This window comes from Mytilus edulis, chromosome 8 (assembly GCF_963676685.1).
Source record: "Mytilus edulis chromosome 8, xbMytEdul2.2, whole genome shotgun sequence".
NCBI lineage: Eukaryota > Metazoa > Mollusca > Bivalvia > Mytilida > Mytilidae > Mytilus > Mytilus edulis.
Window position 1 is genome coordinate 477,980 of NC_092351.1, and position 15,254 is coordinate 493,233.

Below are 15,254 nucleotides of genomic sequence, written 5' to 3' on the forward strand. Positions count from 1 at the left end.
TTGCCAGATAGCAATCTATGTTTATATGTAACTATTTATAACCACTACCATTTTCCACACCAACCATTTAAAGCAAGCTTAAAATTGTTTTCTCTCTTTTGCCTGGCAATACACTTTTCCTAAAAGACTGAAAATCAGAACAGAATATTATTTAACTTTATCTCATATAATTTTCCCTTTAATAGGGAGGGGTCCTGATCCAAAATCAGGAGTAAAAACATGAAATCCAGAGGTCTTGAATTTTAAGAAATTTAAATCCTGCCAACCCTGAAATCGAAAAAAAGAATTCCCGCATCCTGAAAGGATCAATCCCGACATCCCGAGCTTAAAAACATCCGATCCAGGAGTCCTGAAAAGGTCCTTCCCCCCTCTTTATTGAAGTGATAAATTAACAGAACTTCAAGTTATTTGTTTCAAAGGTTAAATTGTGCCATAAAGATGTTTTCTGGTTCTAGTTTGACTTTAGATTTCAACCTGTAAAGATTGGATTGTTTCTGTCTCAAACCTTACAAGAATATTGAAGATGGAAAATAGTGCAGAAAATGCCCTATTGGCAACAACACAAGGCTTCTATACGATGAATCAATTGCTTTATCATTGCATTTGAGTTGGGATAAATAAAGAACTAGGTATCATCCAGGCTGTTTCTTCAAAAGATGACCTATTGTTCTAAAGGGAATTAACTGCTTGTAGGTATATTACAGTCAAATAATAACCTTAAAATCTGAAGGTGAGGACAATTCTTTTTAAAAGTCAGTGAGTTGTTCAGAAAGATACATATGAATTTACAGGTCTTCAGGATGTATGGATATCCCTATGGGGCCAAAAATCTGGTTGAGGGCTCTAATGAACTGATCCACAGAACTGATAGGCTTACTAAGGGTACGAGGGGCTTAAAAAGATAATACGCTGAAGTCCTGAGGAGTTTGTCCAAATGGTAAAAAAATTGCTTGTTGATGACATTCACCTCAATGAGCATATTACCAATTAAAATGAGCGAGGTCAATACAAATGTCTGAAAGAGCAACTGTATATCTGACCCCAATCAAACCTTTACAATAAAAGTTATATGTATGACTGTAAATACATCTTTCTTGAATTCAATTAAAGTTAAAGTATTAATGTAGAATCTCCAGCACGTCTAACATAAAGAACTACAACTGAGCGTTCAATCAAATATTCTATTCAGGGAATGAAACGCTTCAATTGAAAAACTTGTATGTCTTATTAGAGTTGAAAGACCTTTCTACTTCAGAATTAATCACAGTTAGAATCAATTGTTAATCTACAGGCACTGTGTCGATGTATCAAAAGACTGAAATCATTAATAATTTAATAAGTTTTTATGAACAACCAATCTAAATAGTTGTCAGGGTATTATCTGTAAGAAACAGAGTCTCCCGGTTTGCACTGATAAATAGCCAATTCATTGATTACCTCAGTTAATTAATAATTTCCTATTATCAACAATTGAATTGTTCCCGCAAATGCAACCATAAAATATTGTAAATAAATAATAATATTTAATAAGTTTTACTTGGAGTTGGCATGGTACAAATCAAACAAACACAAAATAATAAACTCTAACTATATATAGTCAGCTTTTAACCAACACATTTCAATAGATTCCTGAATTCATACTCAACTAAAACACCAAGTTTTCCCAGAAAACCAAAACATTATCATGATTATAAATAATGTCATGAATGTATAAAACATTAAAAAAAAAAAGGAAAAAAAATAAAGGAAAAATGAATATTGAGTTCCTTTATGACACAATATGATGGTGAGTTCCTTTATGATACAATATGATGGTAAATAAAGATTGTAATGTATAGATTTTATACATGTTCATATCTATGTAGAAGACTCAATGTTATATAGCCAATTTATGCTGAGGTGGCGTAAAGCAATCATCAATCAAGAGAGAGAGAAGAGACGTTTAACTTTCAGAGTATAAATATTAATAAGGACATAAATTTATATATATGGGCAGGAATTCGCTAGTGAAATTTTAGGGTCAATAGTGTTAATCCAATTAAAAAATAAAGAAATCATGCAAATATGGAGAATAAACATTGTTTAAATATCAAAGTGGGTTAGTCTTTATTGCCAAATGCAAAAAAAAATGGATCCAATTAAAAAAATCAACAAAAAATTAGCACTTGTTATGTGCTGGTAGTTGAAAACTGTAGACAAAAAGTGTGACATTTCTGCAGTGGCAAAACCCCTAGTCATATTTAGAATATGCCTGAAGAATTGTTCTACTATAATAGTTGAAAATCAACTGCAAAATGATCCGTCTATCATTTAGAAACCCCATTTTGTACAGAATCCGATTATTGCTGCAAATAAAATACGTTTGAAAATGGACAAGTGCATGTAACTTTTCCCGTCAACAAATGTTACATACACCTTTTCACTAGCTGATTAGCTTTGGAAACAAGTTATTGGTCCAGCATGGCAAATTTTGAAAGGTGTCAACAATGGGTACAATTTGGATTTCATGATTTTTATCAAACAAATGAAGTTTGAAAAATATAGAAAGTAAGAAAATTTATTTCATTTTCGTGTCAATACTGCCCAATAATACTCATCTTTTTATAACAGTTGTATACTTTTTATAGTAAGCATTACCATAATTATTTTTTTCACATTTCAACCCACTGACAATTACATTAAAATGTGGCTTTGTCATCTTTCACACTAGGCATCTACTAGTGATCAAGCAGATGATAAGAGAGTGGGACCAGGTTAATTTGACCTCACAATGAAGTGTTACATGCACTTTCTGTGTAAATTAGGTTCTTTGATAATGATGTGTGACTTGCTTTGCAATTTTGTCAAAAAATATAAGTTTATCTTGTATTTAAACAGGTTTGACCCTTACGATATTCATTTTATTGCTGGAGAGATTTCTGTACATAACATTGACACGAAAATATTTACCAAGGAAAGGTGTCTATGATACATGCAAAAGCTTTTTTTTGTACGGTTTGCCTTATCAATCTAATTTTTTACATGAAATACCACAGATTAATTGCCAATTTGATTAACTAGTACTTGTATTCATTCTCAGCATTATAAAGTCATAACTGGCCACTTAATTTGAAAACATAAAATGTAACACTGACACCAGAATAAAAACAATATTACTTTATTACACTTAAAGCATAATTGGCCAGTGCATAATATTAAATCAAATGTAAATTTATGCTGAATTCTTAACAGAGAAGTTGTTGATCTTTCTTGATTTCTTAAGACTTTACAATATTTACTTGTAATTCTTATCGTTTAAAGGCATGTAACATTGACACATCTTCTGCGTCCAGGTTACATGCTACAACCTAATAAATGTGCATACAATTATTCAATCAATAAAATCTTGTTGAAATTTAAATTTGCTTCATTAAAATGATATTAAAGAAATAAATGAGTTTTAATTATTTGTGTTTATTTTTTTCCTGATTGACTAGCAATTTTTCCTCATCATTTGTTGGTGTTCCTGTCAATGTTACATACATAACCCAGAATTATAATGTTTTAAAAGCATTGATTTCCAAACCTCTGTTATGAGCTTTAAAATGAGTTTATCTGAGTTTATAAATGACTAACATCTGAATTATTGTCATCACACAATTTCTTTGATGCTCCTATGATAACTTTATGAGTAACATGGACTACGATTTTTGTATCAGGTCTTTTTTGTGTTACATGAGAAGATTTTACTGTGTTGAAATCAACAGTTAATCTAATTTTTAATATTCAAAGTTATTATTATGATACCTATTTTAAAAAATAAGGTATAAAGTAAACCCAAATTAAACTTTTTTTTCATTAAGAAATTGTGTATGTAACATTGACAGAGTCTATTATTTAGACTTTTACATGTTCAGGCCAGTGTTACATGCGTAAACAAAACTTACTGCCATATAGAGCTATTATCTTATTTTTATTTTACAAAATTAAAGCGTTTTCATGTTTTCCTGTTTAATTTGTCTTTTAACACTAGTTAGTAACATTGACAACAATATTTTGTGTCAAGGTTTTTTTTATGTTACATGCAAAGGTATTACTTCCTTAAAGTCAGACATTTATATAACATTTTATAACCTAAATGATTAATTAGATATTACTGGGCAGCAATTATATTATTTCTCCAAAGTTGGCTATTAAGCACACCACTTTCATCTTCTGGTCTTCATGTATGTAACATTGACATACAACCTTTTACTTTTCTGTCAATGTTACACGCATGAACAGAACTGATAACATTTACTTACTCCTTTGCTCTATAAAGAGATTATTGATAATTTAACTTGTTTTACCACCATCAAACTTCATCTTTATTTCTAAATATAGATATTCTTTTTAGAAGTGTATTTTCTTCATTGACAACAAAATTGGTGTGAGTCTTGAAAATTTACATGCAATTTTTAATTAAAAAAATCTACAGGCAATATAAACCTAAGAAAGAAAAAGATGATCAGCAATAAATGTGATGAAGAAAACTCTCAGGAAGATGCTGCAAAAAGATACTGTCCCTGTCAACCAGTCAGATGGTGATGTCCCTGGCAGCAAGACAGATGGTGATGTCTCTGTCAGCCTGGAAGATGGTGATGTACATATCAGTCAATCAGTTAGTTGGTGATGTTCCTGTCAGTCAGTCAGTCTGTGATGTTCTTGTAAGCCAGTCAGAGGGTAATGGGCCTGTCAGCCAACAGATGGTGATGTCCTAGTCAGCCTGGCAGATGGTGATGTTCATATTAGTCTGTCAGTTGGTGATGTTCCTGTCATTCAGTCATATGGTGATGTTCCTGTCGGCCAGTCAGATGGTGATGTCCCTGTCAGCCAGTCAGATGGGGATATCCCTTTCAGCCTGTCAGATGGTGATAATCCTATCAGCCTGGCAGATTATGATGTCTGTGTTAGCCAGTCTGATAAGGTCCCTATTAGTGAGTCGGGTGGTGACGGTCCTTTCAGCCAGTCAGATAGTAGTTCTGTGTCAGAAAACCAGATGATGGTGACTGTGTATGCAGACATACTAGTGATCTCCAATTTGACCATTCTACAGCAGTGTAGAAGATAGTTATTTCAAAATCTTGTTTATTTATCCCTTTTCATTCACCAGTCAACACATGTATCATGTGTATTTACTGATGCTCATTATAGAAATCATGAGGAATTCAATTTGTAACATATTTTTTTTAATTCTTATGCCAATAATTGACATTCCAGAATATCTTTTGCATTATAAGAGGTTCAGGCTCCTTCTGATTTCAAAATAATAATAATTAACTCATCAGTGATACCAGAATTGAAATTTTGTAGGCCAGAAACGCTTTTCGTTTACAAAAGACTATTCAGTGACGCTAATGAAACAAAAAAGTAAAAGAAGGCCAAATAAAGTTGAAAACAGGACTATGGTCTAATGGGTGTTGGTTTTCTCTTCTGAATTGTTTTACACTGGTCATTATGGGGCCCTTTAAATTGTGGCTTCCTGTAGTTTAGGTAACAAGTTTTCAAGATGAAATGGCATCGAAAAATTGAAACAAGATATTTGAGAGTTTCTATATTGTTGTAAATTTTATAATCTATGCATGGATTTTGGTTCTGATTGAGGGTAGATTAATTGTTGTTTTGTTTTTTTCTTTTTTTCAGATAAATAGTTGAAGATGATGGAGATTTTGGTTCTGATTGAGGATAGATTAATTGTTGTTTTGTTTTTTTTCTTTTTTTCAGATAGATAGTTGAAGATGATGGAGACAGAAAACAAGAAACAAGAAACTTGTTTTGAATGTTTGAAATAAAATTTATTGGTTAAACCTTAAAAAGTTATCATAAATGTAAGATTAACCAGCAGAAATAAAAAGAGATATAGGGTAATATGTCTATCAGACAACAACCTCAAAGATGAAACCCAAATTGTTCTTTATAGAAGTTATGTAAACGATTGAAAAAAAGATTCTCAATAAATGCAGCTGTATCAACCTCTCGTAGATTTGTCCATATTTTGTCTTGGTTTTTCATACTATTAGTTTTAAGTGTAACTGTGTCACATGAATGAGGGATACATGTAATCATTTTGTACCCTTACTTTGTCAGTATTAGTTATTGAGTGAGAAACTTTGTGGAAGCTGATGGTTGTGTGGTTGTCTTCTTATCAATCTCATCCCTGTGCATAAAAAAACGGGTAGCTTACTAACTGATATAAAAATGTTTCATGTTGTGGAAATTTTGGATGAATCCTTCATCAATTGATCTATCTTTGGTCTGAATTTTATTTTTCTGGTTATTTTGACATTTGAATATCTTTTAATTTAGCCTTCCATAGTGTACCACCATGAACAAGCATAACTACTGGTATAGTTAAAAAAATATGTCTGCTGTCTGAAATTTAGGTGAATGGTTTTGGTATCAACCACTATTTACATAATATCATATATGAGAAATGTGGCAGTATAATTGTATAATTTACATTCAGATGGTTGTTTTGAGGCTTTTTATATCTTTTAAGGTCAATTCTGGCATGGTTCATTATTCATATTTTTTGTGTCCACGTTACATGCAACATTTTTAAGTCACTATTATATGACAGAAATGAGATAATTGCAAAAATATTAATACAATTTTTTAATGTGAGGGTAACACAATGAAAAAGAGCCTTTACATGTTCCGAAAGAAAATGATTCTTACTGTATTTATCTCTTAAACATTGCATGTAACATTGACAGAAAAGTAGAGGAAACTTGTTTTCACAAAATTTCTAAAAGAAATGAAAATATACATTTTAGAGTTTTGATGATAGACAATGTTTTGTGATCAATATATATGATGTTGAATGTTGAATGAGTTAAGGAATCATTAATATCAATTTGGAGACAGTGTCCATGTTACATGCTCCAAATTCATTATTTGCTTTGGTTCCAAACTGACGCAAGTTTAAAAATGATTTTTTTTGGTTACAAATAGAAGGACACCATTTGTAGCAATAATTTGTAAAAAATTTAGAAGCTTATAATGATTTTTATTTTTTTCTTACAATGTCACACTAAAGTAGCATTAGCGAATTCCTGCCCATATACCATGTATATTGTAGTCTGTTGATGCATTTATTTTCATGGGAATAAATTTTTGTGCATTGCTGAAAACTTGCATATTCGTGGATATTTGATTTCATTGCTGAAAACTTAAAATTGAAAATGGAAATGGGGAATGTGTCAAAGAGACAACAACCCGATCATAGAGCAGACAACAGCAGAAGGTCAACAATATGTCTTCAATGCAGTGAGAAACTCACGCACCAGGAGGCGTCCTTCAGCTTGCCCAATAACAAATGTTGCAAATTCATGAATATTTAATTTAAACATATTTTTTTATAGTCGATTGGGAAACAAGTTTTGCAACTTACATTAATCCCTTTCCACTTTGTGGTTGCGAGTGCTGCCTTGTAGCAGCATTAGCCTGCTCTTTTTCGAAATCTACAAGGGTGTCTTTAACGTGCAAGAGATATGGCTCTCTCTTAACACGGGTCAGCCATTTATCGTCCCCTTCCGACGGACTATCATCGTTTCCTCGAGACCATACTCGCAAATGGTGTCAAGGGAGAGCCAAAAATTCAGTAAATATTTGATTTTATGGTTTTGCCAATCTCAGCAGTACATTGCTGTACATGTATTCAAAGATTTTTGAAGATATTTAATTCATTGAGCATTTGAATTTGTGGTTCACCTGTACCCACGAAACCCCTGAAAATTGTTTTCCAATGAATAATAATGAATATCCAGTACATTATTATTGTAGAACAAGACTACATGTATATTGACATAATCTGACATTGCCAATGACAAAAATTACCAAAACCACTGTTATTAAAAAGGTTACAGGTTTTATTTTTAAATACTTACAAATGAAAATAGTCCACCTTAAGCTTACATGTACATATATCTACAAATTTTATAAAGTTCTATCATTTTTGGTAAATTGAACATGTAGACTATCAAAAGTTTCAAAATAAACTTGAGACTGTTAAGTTTAATAATCTATTATATAAATCTGTGATACAAACATCAGGGTAAGTATTGATAATGAATACAATAGGTTCTGTTTACTGGGAGTAAACTTAACCTTTTAACCTCTATTCTTCAAGTTGTAAACATTGTTTAAAATTAGTTCAGAGTGAAATGACACAAGTCGTCCAGTTCTAACTAATAGTAGATCTAGAACTGGTACAAAACAAACAAAGGTTATAAAGAAAGTTTATCTGAGATTGGCACATATATTCAGTAAAACTTGATGAGGTCCAGTCATTTCTAACTGGACTCATGCTTTGATTATGCTACACAAAAGAATAACATAGTTTTCGTTCAGTGACAACAGATTTTTTTTTAATTCTTAAAATACATTTGTTTCTGAAAAAAAATATATTTTATACAACGAAAAGAATGGAACGCAATAAAAAAATTCACAAAAAATTTGTAGTATATATTGTAGAAAATGCTCAGGTTAGTGTAATGCATAATTGTTTATTGTTTCAAGCAAGTTAATATTAATAGTAACTTTTAAAATAAATCTACGTTATTGATTTTAATTCATAAGATGATTATGACATTTGGTTTTTCAAGTAAAATTGACCTTCCTGGCATTTTTATTAGTCCTTTATCATACATCTTTGACACATAATTTACAGAATAATTGTTAGTCATGTGGATCAAATGTAAATCTATCATTTCTTTATTTCAACAACTTCAAGATACTAATTTAAGGTCAATTATATATTATCAGAGGTGTTATATTAAATAATTAAACAGACACCTTATCACACAACTCAATCAACATTTCTTGTCCTCAAAATTGCCTTAGGAAATAAAAAGAAACAATTCATGAAGTATTCCAAATAAGTATCGGAATCCACTTTGATGTCAATACACAGCTTGTATTTGTTTTTATTAGCCCCATGTCATTGTATATTGGAGAGTATATACAACAAAGCACTTCCAGTTGCATAAAAAACTGACAATACTTTCCTACCTGTAATTACATATCATGTAACTGCTTAAATTTGATATATTATCTAACCACATTAATTCATATATGGTAATCTGGTTCATTATAGATCTTGATTTACAAAGGTACTTTATGTTTAAGCAAGTGTGTATATATATATTTCAAATTAAATACATGCAGATGAATATGTAGCTGTTCAACCACTCTTTTTCAATCTTAAAGGAAAATATTAAAATGGTGCATAATCTGCAAATCATAAAAACTCAATATTATAAGTTGCATAATAAGTCTTCAATTCTGAAATCTGAACATGTTAAAATCAAGACTGATGACTTTTAAAAAAACACAAAACTTCCAAGTTATTTGGCCCATTCGCTCCTATATTGATGTAGATAGGACCTTTATTGGGACTCCGGGATCGGGTGTTTTTAAGCTCAGGATTTACCCTTTCGGGATCCAGGTATTCTTTTTTCGAATTACGGGATGTCTGAATTTAAATTAAATTTAATTCGGGACATCAGGATTTCGTGTTTTTAAGACCAGGATTTTGGGATAGGGACCCCTCCTAACACCCCCCCCCCCTATATCAACACCTTTGCACCCCATTTTTGCCAAATTTTGGTATTATTGTTGTGTTTAAAAATTATTGTTATTATAACTATAGCTTTAGTGAAGTTACCCTTAATATTTCTAGTAACGTTTTATCATAAGTCTAAGATGAATGAACTTGCCCTTGTCCATTGATCATCATGAATATATCCATGATTTATTTTGTCAAAATATCTCACAAATACGAGGAAACCTACTACATTTTGCTGCTTACATTTTAAGTAGATAACTTTATTTTGAAACAATGAAGACAAAACTTGTTTTTGTTATTAAACATTAGGCCAAAAAAAAATATTTGTCTGTTTAAGGTTACATGTAAATGTACATCACTAAAATAAATAGGGTTGGTAGTGAAAGATCGGAAGCAAGACTTGATGGTTCTGATAGTAATTTAATAATGGTTGACAAATATACAATTGGTATCGCCGTAGCGACGTTACGTAACAAGTAAATGTCCCGAAGGTTTGTGCGTGACGTTCCCGGAATAAACGCAGATATTACATTCCTCCTTAACTTTGAATTAGAAAATGACTTTATAAATGTAAATTAAAATGTGTAAAATAAAGTTTGATTACATTAAGTAAAGTATCACAGTCTCTGTATTGTTCACTAATGTTTTTGTAATAAAAATAAAATAAAATATAGATGTTCACTTTCTCAATTTGTATAAATTATAATAGTCTCTATTGTTCACTAAATTGCATCTGTCTCCTGGTTCTTCTGCTCTATGTTTCAGTCCTGGTTTCCTGACTTTTCCAAAGTTCTCTTTATCCGCCCCCTCCCGCGCCTGTCTTGCGGGGGGCCCATAATTTTGTATGTCCACTGCCCCCTCCCGCGCATGTCTTGCGGGGGGCCCATTTTCTTCATCTTCCTGTTTCTGTTTTCAGCATACCCTTTGATTTTCTCCTTGCATTGTCTGTCTCTTTCATTTATCTCCTCGTATAAGTTTGAGTGATATCTTCTATTAATCTCCTGCTTAGCTGTTTTAGTGTTTTTCTTTTTTAACTTTGTTATTTGCTGTGTTTTGTTGATGGGTTTTCTAAATAAGTTCACTTCTTTATTTGCTTTTTGGCGTCCTGGTGTGACTTGGTAGTGTTGAAATCCCTTATCAATAGCAAGTTTCTTAGAGTTGAAAATTGGTCCACTGTCTGGTATTCTCAATTGGTTTTTCTTTACAAAAGAACCATCAGTTCTTATCTGTATCATCCCTAGCTCAATCAGAGTGGATTTACTAATTAATGGTGGAGAATTGATTTTTCCTTTTACAACAACGAATTTGTCTCTGTGCCACATGTTTTGTTTCTTATGATAGTTTTAAATTCTCCCTTGATTGGTAATGAATTTTGCAGAGTGCTCAACTTGATTTTACTCTTTTCTAATACTGGATTACCATATGTTTTACTCTGAAATTTTAGAAATTGGTTTTCATCCATTACGTTTACATCAGCTCCACTATCAGGTTCCACCTTCACATCTACGTCGTCTATTCTTACCGTCACTGTTTTGTCCATATCTCTTATGCCTTGTACGGTCTTTACCTTTCGTATTTTCATTATATGTTTGATCGTTTCTCCAAAATCAGTGGTCTCGCTAGCCCAAAATAGAAGGGCGCCGCGCCCTGGGTGCCCTCAGCCGCGCCCTGGGTGCCTTCATCCGCGCCCTTCTGCCCTGACGTCTTTTTCCAAAATTATCTTGTGCCGTTTTGGTAAAATTTTGTTTCATCGATTTCTGATCTCCAAGTTAATTACATATTTGACACCTGTGTGATTGCCCCCATGTTAATCATGTCATTACAATCAATTACAATGATAAAGACTTCAAAGGTGTTAATAACTAGGTAATTTAATTAGGACAATGTATCTTTTTGTCATACTTTTGATGAATGTGTCAGCGAGTGTGTTTAGCTTGGGTCGGCATTTTCGATCTCCAAGTCACAATGGAAGAGCGTATATAAATGAAGACTTTCATGACTTTAGAATTGAATTTAAGTCATCAAAATAAAACTATGCCTTTACAGAAATGCCTTCCATCTCAACTTGTTAGCGACAAGCACAGTTTTTAATTAACCCAAACGTGGTGGAAATTGATTTTGTAGTTACTTCCCCTGTTTTAGCTTATTACAAATTTGTGCTCTAAAAATATTATCTAGTATCAAAAAAAGGAATAAATTACCAATTGAATATATAATAACATAATAATGTTACCTTAAAGATATTAACTGTCTTTGAACATATTAAAAAATATATATTGCAATTTCTACTTGATAATTATACTTTTAGCAATCCATGTTCTAAACATTGTTAAATTAGTAATGCTCTCAGCTTCATGTATAAATATGAAAGTGTTTGACGACCTTGACTGGCTTTTCAACACATATTCTTTGATAATGGTTAGAGTGAAGTTAAACTGTAACAACATAATATGTTGGTGAAGATGTACTATATCATTCATAACTACACACACAATGAAATAAAGACTATAGTTGAAAAGCATCTTTATTTAAAAAAAAACACATATACAGTAAAAAAAAAAAGAGATTCGTTAACTTGTGATACACACAGAAACGTAGACAAAAAAATTAGCAGTGCCTTTTCTTATCATAAAAAGTGCCCTGCCCTCCACTGGCACCCTGCCCCTTTTGATTTCTAGCTAGAGCACTGAAAATAATCTTCATCTTCATCATAATCTGATATATCTGTATTCGAATCCGTCTCAATTTTTTCTTCTGTTGTTTTCTTCACACTTCTTCCTTCTCGTCTAAAATTGCCAGCTCTGTACTGTTGTTTTTTCTTTTCCGCTCTGCATACTGATGCAAAATGATTATATCTGTCACAGTTTCTACATTGTTTACCATATGCCGGACATTTGTTCCCCTCACCATGATCAAATCCACAATAACCACAATTTTCTTCATCATCATGTGCCCTATAGTTTGACCTGTTGCTTTGAATTTTATTTGCTGAAAACGTACCGATGTCTCTGGGATCTCCTTTCATATCCTTCATCTGTAAACATGTGTCTTCCATCTGTCCTGCTTCTTCCACAAATTTATCTAAATTCCATCCTTTGCTTATAGCCCTCTTTATCAAATCCTGATTGGTTATGGTTTGAATACAATGTTCCAATATTCTTTCATCGCATGTAGCTTCAAACTCACACTCATGTGCCTTTTCTCTCAGTCTCATTACATATGTTACTGTGTATTCATCTTTAAATGGCTTCATTTTTAAAAATAAATACCTGGCATGATGTTTGTTCTTCTTTGGCAAGTAGTATTTGTTCAATTTGTTCTTTAAGACTTTATACTCATCTTCTCCTTCTTCATCTCTTAGGCTTCTTTCTAATCTTGATATATCTTTTCCTCCATAAATGATTAATGCATCCTTTTTATCTGCAGGTTCTGTTATCCTGAAATATCTAAATTCCCTCTCTATACTTTCCATCCATTCTTCCCAATGTTTTCCTGTCGATATCTGATCATCCGACTGTATAAACGGTTGTGATCGTAAATTTCTAGTTTCCGTAATTACCGTTATCTGCTGGGGCTCTCCTCGGTCCATAATCTCTATTGTATCAATTTCTTCTTTAAATTCCTTGTTTTAGCACTTTCTTCTTTCAATTGTGTTTCCGGTAAATTTTCGCTTTATTTACGCTGCTAAACACTGCTTTCTTCTTTGTTTTTAATCCTCGTCGCCATTGAAAGATCGGAAGCAAGACTTGATGGTTCTGATAGTAATTTAATAATGGTTGACAAATATACAATTGGTATCGCCGTAGCGACGTTACGTAACAAGTAAATGTCCCGAAGGTTTGTGCGTGACGTTCCCGGAATAAACGCAGATATTACAGGTAGGTTGGTATTTCCATTTTATTTTTTGCGCCATGATTTTGAGTTGTGCGGTCCATCTCGCCGTGGTCCGAGTTGTCCATGGGCCGAGTTTACCTGTATTTTTAATGATTGGATTATTTCCCTTTGTTATTGTTTGGAAAAAATGGCAGCAAAATGTTTATTTCATCACACGAGTCGCGAATTTCCTTAAAACAGCTATCATATTCATGATTATGAACAATTCGATGTATCAGGCAACACTATCTTCACTTTTAAAAAGAGTTCAGTTTATTTTTCACTTTACGACTGAAATAAAATGGCTATAAAGGGTCGGCGCTCAAAATAGGGTCGGTCAGGTAATGGTAAACAGACATATATGTATATTTTTTTTTGGCCTTACACTTACTTAATTACAATTAAAACTTTACAGTGAGCAACCATGAACTGAACAGGAGAGAACATAGTTTTGCAAAAAATCAACTGCCGAACTGGATCTTTATTTATTGTGTAAATAGACACCAAGCCCCCTATTTAAACCCAAAAAAATCTGTAGATTGATTTTCTTTTTTCACACATGGATAACAACAAACACTGTGTGCGTCTACTTACAAATATTTTGGTTTGCTTCCTTCGTTTTTCAAAACATGTTGGAATTGCTTCACAGTCACAGATCAATACATTTTTTTTTAAACTTTCACACTCGCATTATCTAGGTTAGATATAAATTCAAGCTATAAAATGAATTAAACAATCGACAATTAACCTTTAAATGCTACAGTAGCTGATGAAGACCCTTATCCTTTTAAATAATGTACAACTTTTGAATAAAACAATAAATTTACTTTTTACGAACTTTCTTGTCACCTGTCCGCCATTTATATTTTCCTTGCCAACATACCCACAATGCAACGTGGTTTACACTTTGACCTTATTTCAGATAAGGTCATATATTATTAGCTACGGCTATTGCTACGTGTATATATATATTTGATAATTGATGATTGATGGAAATTTCTAATTCGTTTCATAATTGTAGGTTTAGCTAGTTGTTTTCTGTAGTTGTTTCAGATTTAATTCATTTTCATTTTAGAAGTCATCAATCTGTAAGAATCCATGACAAATCGCTCCACTGACAAATCGCCCCACTAACAAATCGCCCCTCACCTAATCGCCCCATTTTTTCACCAACTCGCCCCACTTCCTAAAAAATTCCCCCATTTTTGTTTACCAACTCGCCCCACTTATGAAAAGGGTGAAATACAATTAAAAATAGGTTGGCTAACTTACCCCACTTACGAAAAGTGTTAAAATCCAACTGAAATAAGTAAGGTCTGTCAACTCGCCCCACTTATGGAAAAAGATGCTATCGAAATGCATTTTATATATATTTTTTTTGTTGAAATAAAACAGAAAGAAGTTAGCACCAGCATTTATGTGACGTATTTTTAGAAATGCATTTTATATATATTTTTTTTGTTGAAATAAAACAGAAAGAAGTTAGCACCAGCATTTATGTGACGTTTTTTTAGTGTTTAAGCCATGAAGCTGCGGCAAAAAGTGAATACATGACACACGCTTATTGTAAATGAATGAATGGGCATTCTCTTTGATATTCACTTGAAAGTAACATTTGCCTTTCATTGACTCCTCTTTAGTGTAACTGTTGCATTATTCTTAATTCAAAGCCAAAACTAACCAATCCGGTAAGTGCTAGGATAGCAAATTGCTGTTAATTGAAATCCTTCAATTATTATGATATATCGCATTATGATACAATTAACAGGTTTCTTTTCAATTGTTATGCAAATTA

At 32.3% G+C, this 15,254-nt stretch overlaps 1 protein-coding gene across 21 annotated transcripts in view; it reads right to left on the reverse strand.

The window, feature by feature from the left end:
- LOC139484554 (cyclin-dependent kinase-like 5) overlaps window positions 1–14,383 on the reverse strand; it is a 54,092-nt gene extending 39,709 nt beyond the window's left edge. For 6 of the 21 annotated variants that reach the window (XM_071268305.1, XM_071268303.1, XM_071268300.1 and 3 more), the window contains exon 1: window positions 14,298–14,358. The gene's annotated coding sequence lies outside the window, so the exon portion shown is untranslated. Of the gene's footprint in view, window positions 1–9,030; window positions 9,113–14,053 lie in introns of those variants that run through there. The other 15 variants (XM_071268304.1, XM_071268302.1, XM_071268299.1 and 12 more) reach the window with 8 other exon arrangements.
- Window positions 14,384–15,254: the final 871 nt, after the last annotated feature.